The sequence below is a fragment of the Callionymus lyra genome, chromosome 19 (assembly GCF_982586985.1).
Source record: "Callionymus lyra chromosome 19, fCalLyr1.hap1.1, whole genome shotgun sequence".
Lineage (NCBI taxonomy): Eukaryota > Metazoa > Chordata > Actinopteri > Syngnathiformes > Callionymidae > Callionymus > Callionymus lyra.
The window spans coordinates 1621817-1636433 of NC_141836.1; the positions used below are offsets into that span (position 1 = coordinate 1621817).

Sequence of the window (14617 nt, forward strand, 5' to 3'; positions counted from 1 at the left end):
CCCCCCTCACGTCCCCCCCGGTCTGCTGGGCTCTCCTGGACGTTACAGCTCGACGTGACATTGACTGTTGTAATGCTGCTCAAATCTTATTAAGACCTGCTGACTCCACACTTTTCCATCAACTGTGTTGTTTCAGTATCTCTCTGAGCTGATTAGGAATTTATTAAAACCAGATTTACCTGGTCATCTTATCGCCACCATATGGTGTCTGACCCGCTGAAGACGTTTCATTCAAGCTTCTGCACTAATAACAATAAATAGTAATAACAATAATAATGACAGCGACGGTTCCGCGCGATGACCTGGAGCTGATTTTCAAGTTTTGGAATAAATAGAATCTTTGCCTGTAAATAAACCACTTGTCTGGAGGAAAGTTTCGATGGCGGCGATACCGGAGTCGTCCTTGTTAATTTCCTGTTGGAAGTGATAGAGGAAGCAGCGACCTCGCGCTTATTGTCCTCTGCTCAAACATGCAACAGAAAACCAGGACACAAAATGCCACAGTTATTTGGTTGTTGTCGTCGTCTTGATTTCACATTTGTAAGTGGATATGTTGTTATATGATTCACATGATCTTTATTTTTTATTTGTAGTTATTTAAACCATTTCATATTTTAAATATTCTACCCCCGGAATTATATTATTATTCTCTTTTATCTCACTTTTATATTTTTGAATCTGATTTCATTTTCACAAATGACACTTTTTAGACCTTTTACATCATGATTTTCACTTTTCCTCTCATTTAGATTAAAAATAAAAAATGCCTGTATTTAAATAATATTTTAATTAATAACCTTTTTCTCCCTGAATAATAGTTTTTAATGCTTATTTCTGTCCAACTGTCTGGCACATGCCTGTATTCTGAAGAGACTAATCACCTCATTTTACGTTGCTTAAAGTGGAGAAAAACAATATATTTTGGAATACTTAACAGAAATTGTTCATCCTGGAGCTGCATTTTTTTTAAAACCCTCTGACTTCTGGGTTGATTTCCCGGCTCTGGGCTGGTGGTTTGCCCTCTGTCATGTGCCGCGTGCATCTGTCGTGCCAAATGTGCGTCTGCGCGGCCGACAACACTCGGTGTGCACAGTGTTGAAATGCACTGGAAAAATATATACAAAGGCTTGATGGAGCATTAGCTCTAAGTCAGCACAGTGAGGTGGGTACGACGACAGCTGTCCAATCTTCCCTGCCCCCCCACTTCCCTCACCAGTCACCATCACTTCTTAAAAATATTCCCTGTTTACCATCCACGGGCAGCTGCCACCACAGCTAACTTCTGTAAGACAGCCACCTGCTAAAGGACATTTGTACATGTCTTTATTTAATTAAGGTGAATGCCAGTTCATCGGCCGCCTCATGCAATGTGACTGAAAATAAATCGACCTTGATCGCGCTCCTGACATCCTCAATCTGAGCGCTGTGGGAGGACGAGTGTCGCCATTGATCAGAAAACCTGGCAAATTCATCACCACTAATTATTGAATACATCGACTTCAAAATAGTTGGTCTGGTGGAGGTTTTACGCTACAGTACACACTCCGTAGTTGAAGAGAAAAATGGAGGTTGTTTTGATGCGTTCTACGTGTCTGTCAATCATTTTATTGAAATAGTTTGACAGAACAGCAGTTGTGTTGGATTGACTGAAACGTTTGTTGAAGTTTTAAAGCTTATGCTGTAGTTTTCCTCTTCATACTCTTGAACGAGTGGTTGTTGAGTGTGACCTGCTCCGGAGGAAAATACAAATAAATCAAATACAATCATACCAAACCTTTCAGATGACACTCAAGTTCTATTGAGTGCAACCTGACTCTATTGTTGCACAAAGTTAAATGGTTAAAGAATACACTTTATAGAGCTCTGATTATATAGTTAAAAAGATGTCATTAGAAAAAATGGCCCAAATCCCCATTGAAACCACACAAAAATACAGAAATAAAAAGGTCATTAATCAAAACATTTTGATATATTTTCAAAAGTCCATACATAGTAAAAGATGTGGCGTCTGCCTTCATAAAGTCAAGAGTTGCTCGTGTTGAGGTGACAGTAAAAGAACATTCACATTAGAGTTCAATTATTGGTCATGAAAGCACTGCTGGGGTCACAGATTGCTGCATCGAGCACGGAATAATCTATTGATTCTGAGGGTCTTTCTTACTTCTTTATTATTCTGTATCACAGTATTGCAACATCAGGAGGATCCTGCTGATGGATGGGACGCTGGTGTGACCACTGGGGGTTTGATTGAGAGTCACGGGGCATAAAATAAACAATAATCCCAGGGGTGTCAGTGGAGAATGTGTGGATTGATCACATGTATCAACTCTTACTGCAACAGTCAATGAAATGATATTCTTGATTTAAAAAGGCCGTAAAAATGTCTGATTAAAATGATTTTGTTGGAATAAAATACACTTTTAAACCCATTTCACAAGGACGTTAAAAAGTCTTTGTAGTGATTATTGTTCACTTGCTAAAAGTTATTTTGTTATATTAATGCAGCACAGAAGTGAAACTGCGACTATTGAGCAATATTTAAGTAACAATGTGCGGCAGAGATGAAGCACCTGCTCTTTGACTTTGCAGTGACCCGTTTAATTCTTTATTATGTAGAACAGGACACGTCACAAAAACTGCTAATTTGCAATAATCTGTTTGTCAATAGTCGACAAGACTGCAGAATTTAGATAAGGCAAGTTCAAGTTTAAAACACACGATCACAGCCCTCCCTTCGCTCCCCCGCGGGCTGCGCTCCGAGAACATCCCGCAGGCGTCTCATGCTCAGAATATTTTACTGTAAATTATTGATGCACACAATGTGGCCGGAAAGGTGAAAGAAAACAAGGAGGAGACATTAAGATTTTGCCGATCTCAGGATAAACTTTAATAGGGCACAGGAAGACAGTTAAAAGTGGTTGACGACCATATTCGCGCCACACTCTCGTGAAACGGCGACAGTAACATCTCAAAGCAGGCGTCGATGAAGCCACTAAAGTAAACATGGAAACTATAAAGTTGTTGTTCTCAGGGCGAGCTCTGTGTCAATCATTTGAACAGAAGATGCTGCATCGGGGCGACGTTTAAATACTACACATTTTATTTATGAATAACAAGATACCAGACACATGACCCTTGACCTTCTTATCTTACCTTCTTTACATTTTACAAAACAATAATTAAGGCATAAGAAGTCAAGAGGTAACATCTCCTCACGTCTGAGCTCCTGCAAACAAGCTGTAACTCAAGCATCAAAGCCGCTCATTGTTTTCCCTCACACCGTCCATGAAGGCCCGGTTAAGCCCAGACACACAGTGTGTTGGGAAGTGTGTGATCCCTTTTCAACTTGTTAAATCCAATGTGCTTCCCAGTCCGATGTTTAAATCAAGTCAATAGAGTCCCAGACATCTGCTGCGAGTCAGGCGTGTTTACCTTCAGGAAACTAGTGACAATTATCTCGGGCGTCACAGAGATGTTCGAACCTGTCCCTGGAAGATTTAAAAAGACACTTTATCGATCGTTCTCATTAGTAAGAAACATTTCTCTGTAGAAGATACAACTTCACTACTTACAATCCCCAATAGAAATAATAGAAGCTGAAAGGTCCAAGACCAACTTCTTTATGTGGTCCCACATCTGGTCCAGGGCTCAACACCCACAATCAAAATGCAGATTTGCAGAATACCTGCAGTTCATTGAGTGTCCACTTGGGGCTGGCTGCAGGAAGTGCTGCACCAAACCAAATAAATAACAGTTCTTAAGAGTCTTAAACACTTATGGTACGAGTGGTCAATGGTTTTCCTTTGGATCTTAGTCCCGTTCATCAGGTTACGTTTGATTGACAAGTGAGTGTGTATTAGTCGCCATAGCTTCAACTTACTGACTCAGTAAGAAACATCTTAAGACCCTTTTATTTGAGCTTTTCCTTGATTCTCTGAGACTCCTGTGTTTGTCTCTGTGTTATCTTGATCTTTTAATTATATATTTTATTGAGTATTGTTTTAATTGTTAAAGTTCTTTGTGACCCTGGTCTAGAAAAGCTCTCTATAAAAAAGATAAAAAAAGAGAACTCTGCCCACAGCCGTGAATGTGTGTTTTCCTCCCACACTCTTCTATTAGCAGAATAATTAAACATAAGTTTATCTAATGACTTCAATTTTTTTTATGATGTTGTTATGTTTACATGCTGTTAAAATTTGCCTGTTTTCGCCGTTAAGGTGATAATGAAGTTCGACTGTATTTAAGTGGAAATGTTTTTCTTCCAAACTTTGAGCGTCTAGTGTTGTTTCTATTCAATATGAACTGAACTGATGACAGTCCAGTCTTGCTGAGCCATGAACACTGATCCACTCCAGGTTTTCCGAGACACACCTGCCCACCGAGCAATTCAATTAGAGACTCCTCTTCCCACTCGAGCAGGTCTCCAGGGCTGATCTTCCGGGCGACTCTGCGTGGATGAAATTAGAAAATAAAAGATGAAAGAAATAAAAGTGAAATAATTTCTCTCAGGTGAAGCCATGAAAGGTGTCACGAGAGTCAGAAGCAACACTCGCCAGGAGTCAGCGGCGCTCGTCCAACCAGGTAAGACTTTGTTTCCCTCGTTTCATCTCAACTACAAACTAAAGCGTCTCAGAGTTTGTGTCGCTGGGACTCGGGACAGTGACGACAACAAACAACAACAAACAAACAACAACAAACGACGGCAACAAACGGTGGCAAACGTTGACTGACACATGTCAGCGCGTGACGAGCTCAGGCTCGAGACAGCGGCGCGTGCGGCTCACACACCCGCAGGTGTGGAGCCGCACGCGGGCATGAACGACCTGCACCTTCACCTGAACATTCACCTGAAACAGTCACCTGCACCTGCACAGGTGCTAACAGTGTCACTGAAGCACCAACAAGTCTCATAAAGTCTCGAGGATTTTTAACTTTTCCTCACCTGAGCTCGCGCGGTTTTAAAGTGCAACCACGTGACCCAACCTTCTCGTGAGATAACATTCATTGAACTTGATTTGTTTGTCTCTCAAACATGAAGGAAACTAAGGTGGAAAGTTTCGTTTTGTGTGAGAAAAGCTCTGAGAAAGTTGTGAGGTTTGAGCCACAAACGGGTAGTAAGAGAGAAACACAACCTTTTTATTGTCAAGAGAGGAAGTGAATAAAAAATGTATCAGTTGTTTACGTTTGAAATGCGGAAGTGCTTCTGTTTCTCTAATATTAACACAATTAATTAGTTCCATATGTTCTTACATACACAGGATGTGTGTGTGTGTGTGTGTAAGAGCTTTATATTGTAAAACATTTAGTGTTTTTATTTTATGGTGGTGTTCCCCTCACACACGTGTCCTCTTCTCTACTACACAAACTATTTACAAGACAAGTGTGTGCAGTTGTATGTTTTTATGACTCGCATTCGCAGCACCAACAGTAGGAACCAGAGTGTTTGGTCAGCTGCGGTCTTACCAACGCATGATGTGAGATTTAATTCAACATGCTTTTGTCAAGAGTGTGTGTTTGTTCTCATGTGCGTCTCTAAACGTGTGTGACATGAGCTCCTGTGTTTGTTGTTATTGTCGAGGATAAAGAACAGGACGGAAATAGAAATCGCTGGCACTTTAAACAGCCACTTCTCATATTCTCGCCGGATCTTTCTCCTTTGCTAATTATTGTGTTGTTTTCAGAGCAAATATGTCATATCCATGGCGACCAGGCAGGTTTATTGTCTCTCCCATGCAATAGCTCACAAAAGTAATTAATTATCCTTTTTCTCTCCCCCTCTCTCCCTTCTGTCTTTGCTTAAACAGATCATTCACGGCGAGCCATCTTCTTTATTAAAGATCCCACAGCAAGTACAACACAAGGTAAACACGAGTGACTTTTTCAATGTAACATTTGTGATGTTCTTTTTGTGCGTCGATGGTTTCTTCTTCCACCGTCTGCTGACAAAACATGTGATGCTTTAATAATGTAAATAGATTCACATACAGTGTGTCAGATAGTTTCCATAATTCACTTAGAATGCAGCAGCTGTGCAGCGTAACCACTGCAGATATATTCATGCATGCAGAGCAGGAGGACACTTGACAGACCAGACACTGTTGGACATGATCGTTGTGTGTTTGTTGTGAAGCAGATACAATGAGTTATGACAACATTTAAGTGTCATAGAGATGAAACCACAAAGTGTGTGAACTAGAAACTCTTAATTGTGATCACCTTTATTTTTACACACTTTGATGTGATTAGACTTTCACAGAAAATCAACAAGGAAATCTAAAGTAAATATAATCTGAACTCTTTTCTCTGTACTTGATTCATGTCTCAAACTGCCCAGAACTACAAACTACTTCCTGAGCGTCTGCCTGTGGAATCAGTGGATCTAAGTTGCGTCAGAGTTTTAAAGATAGACAGCGGTGTCTGAATTTTTAGCTCCTTAATCTGATTTCCTGAGGCAATTGGTTTTAAACAGCTGATGTTGCTTCTGCTCACTTTATCTAAAGAGAGTAGTGAGTAAGGTGATCGCGTTCCATCCTGTTTGCTCTCTCAGTGTAACTCGGGAAGACGATGGCACGAGGCCTCTGTGCGGAGGTCCGTCTCTCTGGACGCCGTCCAGCCTCCGCTGTCGCTGCCGTGGCTGGAGCTCTTATCTCTGCTCAGCATTGATGTGACACTGCAATATCTATCTGTCAAACATACTGTCCTCATTTTCCTCTCGCGCTCCCTCCATCCTCTCATCCTGCATCGTTCATTGTCAGTGCGCGTGAGTGGCCTGGATGGGTTATCATGGCTGATAGATTGCTCTTACTAATTGTTCATTTTGGCAGGGTCAGACAAACGAGCCCGGGAAACAAGATGTATGTGAGCTCGGCAAACTTCAAGCTCTGGAATCATTTGCACGTCGATCATGACGAGATATTGAGAGTCGCTCATGGGTTTGTTCCTCTGATCTCACTGATATTTAAACGGAGCGTTGTTGAGAACAAAGTGAACAAAGTGTCCAGAGCAGCACGACAGTTCCTCTGTTCTGAAGACATGTTATTTACTGTGTTGTGTTTATATTTCACCTCCTTCAAGGCGTAAAGACGAATCTAAACATTACGACTAACTAAGTCATATTTCTGCTCATTTGTTTCTCACGTTCATTGATTCTTAAAAGAATTGATCCACGACCCAAGTTCCCCTGAGGCTATAATGAAGATATCTGCGTGTGATGTGTTGTCGTTTTTCACGATTAATAACCCGTTTCATTCGCTCTCTGTGCGCTTCAGTCCTGGCTATGTAGCTCAGTGTGTGAAGGTTTTTTATTTTTTTGAGGTGTCCGAGTCTTCAAATCACTCCTCCTGCTCGTTGGACCAGCTGACAATCTCATTGGTTAATCAGTGTGTTGTCGCTCTTATTTCCTGCGGCTCTATCCGTCAGCGAAAATGCTTGGTGTCCCACGAGTCCCCATCTGCATCTGTCAAGACAGAATTAAACCCATGTGTATTCCCTGTGTGACCTTGGCTGCAGACCTCTTGGATGTCAAGTAAGCGTCAGTAATCCCGGGCGCCGTTGACGAGCCATTATTCTGTTCTCCACACGCATTATCAATCGTCCTCAGTGTAATGATTCCGTAGACAAATCCCCACGACCACACCGCGCATGTTTTTGCCTTGTAAAGCACAGCCCGGCTATAGCATGTTTTTTTAATCATCATTATTGTTTTTATTTTAGTGCTGAGGAAATGTCCTTTTTGCATGCTTGATCAGCCAGTGGAGAAATCCAATATAATGGAGGTTCAAGGTGAATTGCATCCCCCCCTCCTCGTCCCCACTGAAGGAATATTCCACAGCAAAATAAACAAATCACACAGACAACAGTAATATAGGCCTGATTTTGAAGGCATGAAATAAGTATCGATTAAATCCAGCCGTTCGTGGATGAGAAAGGCCTTTTTGGTCATTTGTCCCGCGTCCTCTCAATACCATGGTGCAGTGGAGCGGGCGGGGGGGCAGTGGAGGTGTGCGAGGTGAAATAAGGCTCACCTGTGAGTGAGTGTTCAACGACTTAATCCCATTTCTTTTGTGACTGTGGTGCGAGGCACGAGTCTGGACGATCAACCGTATTTTTTATTTATTATTTATTATGACCACCTCTGCTCCAGGTGTTCAGAGACAGTGGATGATGTTCGTGGATCTATCACGATTAATAGTCTGTAAATCACGTCGTCTTTGGGTAACACGGCGTGTACGTCCTTAGTTATATGATAACTATATCATATAACTCCTCTTACTCTTATATTATATTACTTATATTATATTATATTATAATTACTCTTATATTATATAACTCCTCTTGGTCCTCCTTCACTGCTGTATCTTTGGGTGATATTTCAGCACTAGTGAACAAGATGAAACCCTCCTCTTGCTCAGATGACGTCCTTTCTGTAGGCTATTTATCAAAGTATTTGGTGTAATTGGCCCCTGGGTTACCAATATGGTGAACCTCTCCCTTTCCACAGGGGTTTTTCCCAATGCATTTAAACATGCCATTGTGGAGCCTCTGCTCAAAAAACCAGGCTTAGACCCAACTGACCTCAGTAATTTCAGGCCTATTTCTAAGCTCCCTTTCTTGTCCAAGATCTTGGAGAAGGTGGTGTCTGAGCAGCTGTCTTTGTTCCTGGATCAGAACGACATCCATGAGAAGTTTCAGTCTGGCTTCCGTAAACGTCACTCTACGGAGACAGCTTTATTGAAAGTGTCCAGTGACATCATGATGTCGGCTGACTCTGGTAAATTCACTGTTCTGGTTCTTTTGGATCTGTCCTCAGCCTTTGACACAGTTGATCAGCCAGATCCTGCTGAGAAGACTGAGGGATGAAGTGGGACTGTCTGGGTCTGTGTTAGAATGATTCTCATCTTACCTTTCTGGGCGCAGTTTTAGTGTATCTGCCAATTAAATGAGGTCTGAATCGGCAGATCTGTTGTGTGGAGTCCCTCAAGGTTCTGTTCTGGGTCCTTTATTGTTTTTGCTGTACTTGATTCCCCTCGGTAAAATCATTCAGAGATTTCCAGATGTTTCTTATCACATTTTTGCTGATAACATCCAGCTCTACTGCTCTTTTGATCCAACTGAGCCCCAGAGGCTGAACAGCTTAGTCAATTGTTTTCTAGAAATCAAACAATGGCTGAGTGAAAACACTTTACAGCTAAATGTGGACAAAACTGAAACTCTGGTGATTGCTCCTGATGATAAGGTTCCAGGGTTGAGTCAGTACTTGGGTGACTTAGGTCAAACTGAGCCTGAGAAACCTGGGTGTTGTATTTGATAAAGACATGTCTCTTGTTCGACACTGCAGAAAACTGACCAGAAACTGTTTCCTTCAACTGAGAAAAATCTCTAAACTTGTGAAAATGTTGTCGGAACATGATCTGGATCTTATAATCCATGCGTTTGTTTCTTCTCGTCTGGACTATTGTAACAGTTTGTTTACATGTCTTAACAAGAAGGAGCTGTCTCGTCTGCAGTTGATTCAAAACTCTGCAGCGAGAATTCTGACCCGCTCAAGTAGAAGAACTCACATCTCTCCGGTCCTTAAAACTCTTCACTCGCTTCCAGTTTCTTTCAGGATCAACTTTAAAATTCTGGTTCTTACTTTCAGATCTATTCATGGTCAGGCTCCTCCTTACATCACTGATCTGATCCAGCCTTACACCCCAGCTCGGGCTCTGAGGTCTGTGGATCAGAATATACTTATGGTTCCACGCACACGGCTCAGGACCAGAGGAGAGAAATCTTTTCAGGCTGTTGCTCCTAAGCTTTGGAACGATCTTCTCTCTCTTTGCTCTTGATGATCTACTGACTCCTTTAAGAAACATCTTAAGACGTTTCTATTTGTTCAGGCTTTTCCTTGAATTTCTCGAACTCCTGTGTTGTTCTCAGTATTATCTTGATCTTTAAAGTATGTACTTTTTTTGAGTATTGTTTTGATTGTTTAAGCGCTTTGTGACCCTGGTCTCGAAAAGCGCTATATAAATAAATATTACTTACTTACTTACTATATATATCCTTAACTTTATTGAAATGTATTACTATAAAAGATGGAAATATTTACGTGTATATCTAATAAAAACATGTTATTATTGGATAAAATCATGGAAAAGACTTGAACATAAGCAGTTATGCTTGTTATATTCTGATACCTTTTGTTTGTCTTATTAGAAAATTAAATAAAATATATGAAGTGCCATAAGTTAACACCAGTATAAAACAAAGTATTATCTAATTATTCTAGTCAATGTCCACTACTATCGTTGTGTTTACACCAATAACCCAAATACAAGAAGACAAACATAATTTGACCGCCTTTATTTTACGAGCGTACCATTTTTTTGATGCTATTCTAAGAGCTTTTCATTAAGGAGAGACCATCAGGGTGTTAATACTGACTGAACCTCAGATCTTGGCAGCTGGTCATAATGTAATGGAGAGTCAGGGCCGCGCAGTAGGACGGACTCTTGAACAGATTTGCTTTAAAGAGAACATTTGTGCAACAACAAAGAGGAAGCAGGCTTTTTGGAGAGGATTTAGGAAACGATCTAAGAGAGTTCAGAAAGGTACAAGCTGCTGCTTTTGGAGCTCATTATCATTCCTAATAAGTCTTAAGGAAAGCAGGAGCATTGAGTATAAATGCACTGTAATCCTCACAGCGGCCAAGGTTATTAGGGACGTCAGCACTGTTCCCAGCTGGCCACTCTAGTGAGGGGATCTGAGGAGCTGAGGATGGATGTCAGAGGATGTGATGACGTGGACGTGAAAGCTCCGCACATCATTATTGTGACTGAACCAGCAACAAGCATATTCAGCCGAGGACCTTCTGTACGCAGCGTTAAATCACGCAAACTCTCACTTGCCAAATGAGATGATTAAAAATCCAAAGAGGACATTTTTGACTTTGGCCCGGTTGTGTCCTCGGGGGGGAAATGTTGGCTGCGGCGCCGCTAACTTGCCGTTCTTTGGGCGTGGTCCAAAAACAAGTATTAAGATGAATTGGATGAACCAGTGACCAATTAACTCATTTAACAAATTGCTCGCCACTTGGAGTGGTTGTTCAACCATGTTGCTTTAATTGAAATCCGATGCAGTGTTTATTTATATACGGTGCCAAGCTGCTGGTCCGACGCCGTGTCACTGCCTCGACACCGTTGATAATCTCACGGCGCTGCTGCTCGTTCATCAGCAGGATCGCAGCAACCATTCATCTTCTGCACAAACCACTCACAGGTTTTTAGAAGAATACTTTGACTAATTACTATCCTCGATTCTTTTTGTTCTCGCGGTTCTTCTGTCACTTTAAACACGATGCTCGTTGAATGCTGGGAGTAAAACGATTATAATAGTGTAAGAAGGAACTTTAAACTTTAATATGGCTTCGTTTAGAAACGTTTTCTTTGCTCGTGTTCAAATGTACGACACTCTTTGTTCGCTGGTTTAGTGATGACACATGTTATTTTAATCAACGAATGAATGGATAATATTAGTATTATAAATCGTATCTATGCTTTATAATGTACAGTTTCATATCCAGATATATCAATAAACATTTTTTAATTCACAGTATCATCTAAGAATAATGAAAAGGCTAATTTTCACAAAGATGTAACAAAAATGAATTTAAATAGAAACCAATAAACATTCTACGTTAATGTGGTAAATACAGCTTTTCTGCATAGATCTATTATTTTATTACAATGTATACAGTAGTTTTGCTCTGTTGAATTTAATAAACATATCTTATTTAGATTGAGAGTTTATGCTCCATAGTTTCATTTTAATAGTCTATAATATACACGTTAAACATCAACTAGTGATCGACTCTCCTGTCATGAAGTGAATGTTCTTCAAGACGCAGTAACTTCTCATCATGACCATGTTTTACACTTTATTACTTTAGAAAGTTGCTCTGAAATCTGGACGAACGAGAGGTTACGAGAGTCCATTATGACGTGATAATGGATTCACTCCTCCTCCAGCTGTAATCATGCTTTGTTTATACAACAAGTCTCTTGGAGATGGAGACCATTGATGATGCGCGGTGACAAACCCCCATGTTTGACCAATCACAGCAGAGTGGGTGTGGTTATGGTCAACAAGATTTCATCTCCAGAAAAAAAAAGTGTTTTCAGTGGGCGGAGCTTAAGATCATTTTCTAATATTTAAATGAAAAGAGAGTTTTGTACAAACACACACTGATGATACAATAGACACACACACTGATGATACAATAGAGTCACACATCACAACAACACACACACACTGATGACTGATGATACAATAGAGTCACACGTCACAACAACACACACACACTGATGATACAAAAGAGTCACACATCACAACAAAACACACACACTGATCATACAAAAGAGTCACACATCACAACAACACACACACACTGATGATACAATAGAGTCACAAATCACAACAACACACACACACTGATGATACAAAAGAGTCACACATCACAACAACACACACACACTGATGATACAATAGTCACACATCACAACAATGCACGCACACTGATGATACAATAGTCACACATCACAACAACACACGCACACACCAATGATACAATAGAGTCACACATCACAACAACACACACACACTGATGATACAATAGTCACACATCACAACAACACACGCACACACCAATGATACAATAGAGTCACACATCACAACAACACACACACACTGATGATACAATAGTCACACATCACAACAACACACACACACTGATGATACAATAGAGTCACACATCACAACAAAACACACTGATGATACAATAGAGTCACACGTCACAACAACAACACACACACTGATGATACAATAGTCACACATCACAACAACACACACTTTAGTTGAACTTAAAAATAATAAAAACATTGATTAGTAAGTAGTGCAAACTTAAAATAGATTGTAAATTAAGTTTAAAGCAGATTAAATCATATTTGTACCACGATGTCATGTGTGTTTATATGTGTGTTTTGTTGACTGGACATAAACACACACAGGCTTCATGTATTTACACTTACATGTCGCCTAAAACATGTAGCTTCATATTTAGTGTTTTTAAGTTGAAACTGATCTTCAGAGTATTGCGGTCATAAATGAAAGCTCTTGACTCAGAGTTGTTTTGCCCTTTTGACTCTCTCGGTGTGAGGCCACATCTCTGTCATGTCCGGATGATTTATCCAGAGACAGATGCTCTTGAACCTTCGCTCTTTTTCTTCTCTTTCTGCCACTTTAAAGGTTAAGAAGTGTCTCCCTGATGCTCGTGTGTTTCCTCGCTCGAGTAGATTCTCCGGATTTAATTGTGACTTTGCTGCAGAATCTGACGGTTGTTAGTGAAATATGATTTCTCAAGCATCACTTGTCTGAGCGAGGACGCCCCGCCCTCACCTCCTCACCCTGAGAGCCATCGCCATGGTGACCTGAACCCACAGGTGTGCTGGTGTCTGAGAGGGAACAGAATGTCACAGCAACAGGTTCTTTTTTTGTTTTTTCACTCCGAGGGACCGAGTGGCTCCAGGGGAACCAGACGTGGAGAGAAACACGTTTTGAAAATAGATTATCATGAACAACCTGATGTAAAAACTCATTTCATGTCAGGATTGAAACACTTGTTATTAGATTAATAACCTTCAACACATTTGTCTCCATCACACATCCATGGATTTGAAGTTTCTCTTCACTGAGAAGAGGTTCCTTCATGCAGGGACATTAAAAGTAAAATACTACTACTACTATTCTACTTGAATATATTGTTTTGTTTCAACTCATATCTGGCTGTTTGATCGATGTCATACTTGCATATACTTTAATGAAAAGCTCTGACAACGTGCACACGTATAAAACCTTCAAGGATTAAAAAACTTTCATATTTAATCAAATTAAAAAATACCTCTGTCTTAAAAATAAATATTTAACTGTAAGCGCCTTAAGAGTTTGTTGGTTCTAAACAACTTGTTTCCTCATTACTTCCTTTATTAAAGCATTTTCTTTGACACTTGACTCAACATCCAACAAGATGTTTCATGTTATGATGATACAAATAATAACTATAACCATGTTTAAGATCCTCTTAGCTCAGAGATTGTCAACAATTATACATGTAAAAAGCAGTACTTATTGTTGAAGGACTGTGAGGTTTGATGAAGGACGACAGATGATAAAGACAGAGTTTTCCAGTAATAGTTTGTTAAAAGTACATGTTGACGTGTTTAAATAGGTAGGTAGGTAGAACTTTATTGATCCTCAGGAGGTCTCCTTCGGGAGAGTGAGTTGTTTTTTTCCAATTAGCCACAGCAATTATTCATAAAAAATAAATAAAAATTAAAAAAGAACAAAAAGAAATAAAGAGAAAGAACAAGATGATACAATCGAAGTCTAAAGGTTAAGAACATGAACATGAAATAAATACTGTAGATCCTGGTGTGACTGAGCGTGAAGACCCGGCTCAACGTTGTTCCTGTGTTCCTCTCAAACATCCTTAACTACCTTCTGTTGAAAGTTTGCCCTTTATTGCTGTGAAGTTACCTTCACCTTTGACCCCAGACGTCGGCCTATGACCCGCTGTGGA

General features: G+C 40.3%; 1 protein-coding gene across 2 annotated transcripts in view; it reads left to right on the plus strand.

Moving 5' to 3' along the window:
- The first annotated feature begins 4434 nt into the window (after positions 1–4434).
- Positions 4435–14617, plus strand: part of casz1 (castor zinc finger 1) — a 160889-nt gene continuing 150706 nt past the window's right edge. Inside the window, exons 1-2 of one of the 2 annotated variants that reach the window (XM_087782334.1) lie at positions 4435–4581; positions 5805–5861. The gene's annotated coding sequence lies outside the window, so the exon portion shown is untranslated. Of the gene's footprint in view, positions 4582–5643; positions 5862–14617 lie in introns of those variants that run through there. The other variant, XM_087782335.1, reaches the window with a different exon arrangement.